Here is a 1,888-nt window from a genome sequence, read left to right on the forward strand (position 1 = left end):
GATGGCTCAGTCGCTTAGGCCCTGCCTTCAGCTCAGGTCATGATCTCAGGGTCCTGGAATCAAGCCTGGCTCCAGGCTCCCTGCTTGACCAGGAGGCTGAGTCTCCCTCTGCCCCTCCCACCCCCCCACTCTCAAATTAGTTAATTAATTTGAAAAAAAAACTGAATTGAGATTAGCTAAACTGCCCTAATGAAAATGTACAAACTGACATTTTTAAGAAGTTAGTGAATTTATTTTTTGTGACTTGTCAAATTCTGCCTCTTTAAATCCGAACTTTCTAAACTCAAAGGCACCTCTGCCTTGAGGTCCGTAGCAAGGTTATTAAGGGCTAACTTTACTAAGGACATTAAAAGTGTCTCAGCAGGGTTGGTTCTGTTTTCAGATGCCAGCTGATCAGGAAAGCATTGGGAATCTTACATGCTAGCCAAGTTAATTCACCTCCTGTCAAAAGATCAGACTTGCATATGCGGTTCGACACAACTTCTTTCTCCGAATACTGGTGTTTTGCCATTTTAACGTTCAAATCGGCAGAGTTTTCTTAAAAGGGATGTACTCCGAGCCGGAGAGGGCTCGAAGCTTTGTGCTTTTTATGTTCCCAAACCATCGCCTGTTTCTGTGGTCTTTAAATGAGCCCTGTCCCCCACACTAGGTTTCATTCAACTAATATTCGAGTTGCCCATTTCGTGCCAAGCGCCCTGTTACACCGTGTACTTTGGGGAGGGGGTGGGAGAGAGAAGTTGGGCCACCTTGCAGCCTGAAATCTCATTCAGATGCAAAGATTAGGCTACTCCTTTTTCTGAGTTAAACGGGTTTGTCTGATGCCAAGAGGAAACCGTCCAGAGCCTGGTTCCCCGCCATTCAGAATGAAATCAACATTGTATTGATTACACGTAAAAGGATATTACAATAAGGGAGGACTTTGGTCTAAAAACTTCTCAAATCCAGCTCGCACATTCAGAAACCACATTACATAAAAGGCGCCATTTAAGATGGGGGCGTGGTGGTTACAGGCACGCAGCCAGTGGGGGCGGTGTCAGGTGAACCGCACGGGTTTGTTCCCCTGCTTTTATCCAGCTCCCCCGCAGAGGCACTGTGTTCTCAGGACTAGCACCTCTGGGTCCTAAGTGTTCTTTCCGTGGCTTCCATACCCCTCCAGATCTCTGGCTTTGCATGATGACACAGTCACCTTACCTCAGAGCGCCCAAGAGGCTAATCCAAGATCTGGAACAAGCATCCAGACTGCCCTTGCTGTTGCAGAGAGCGCTCTTTGACAACCCCACCCCCACCCCAACAAGGACCTTTTCAGCTGTAAAGTACCCAGATGGGTACTAAGGTATGGTCTTTGTTACAGAACACTCGCGGGCGGTTTGCTCTATGCTTCCCATCAAAATGCAGGTGACTCCTGACTGATCAAAGACTGACTAGTGAAGCCCCTCGTCCCTCCGAGTAGAACCGCCTGGCCCACACCCTCACTGATGTCAAGAGGTTGTAGAACTCGAACACTGCCACCAGGTGCCGAAGGGGTGAGGGGAAAGGCCACGGGTCCCTTTCGCCACATTCTAAGGTTATCGACAAAACCTTTGAGGAAGGGAGGGTCGTCTTCGGTCGAATACTGTTATTTCAGTTTATCCAAAATGAAGATAATACTGTGACCTTCAGTTGCGTGAGCTCTGACATAGTCCGTGCCCAAACATCAGCATCATGCAGGGAAAAGTTGCGTAGAAGCAATATCAAAACCGGATGGGTGTGTATAATTTCGCAGAAAATGCTGGAGATGTGTGACATCCTAGCCAGTGCGCGTGGTAAATGAACAGACTCTAGTCACCATGACCATTTTATTTTTAATGTATCTGAAAATTAAATATGTACTATTTCTCTAACAATGCAA

The sequence above is a fragment of the Ursus arctos genome, chromosome X (assembly GCF_023065955.2).
Source record: "Ursus arctos isolate Adak ecotype North America chromosome X, UrsArc2.0, whole genome shotgun sequence".
In the NCBI taxonomy this organism is placed as follows: domain Eukaryota; kingdom Metazoa; phylum Chordata; class Mammalia; order Carnivora; family Ursidae; genus Ursus; species Ursus arctos.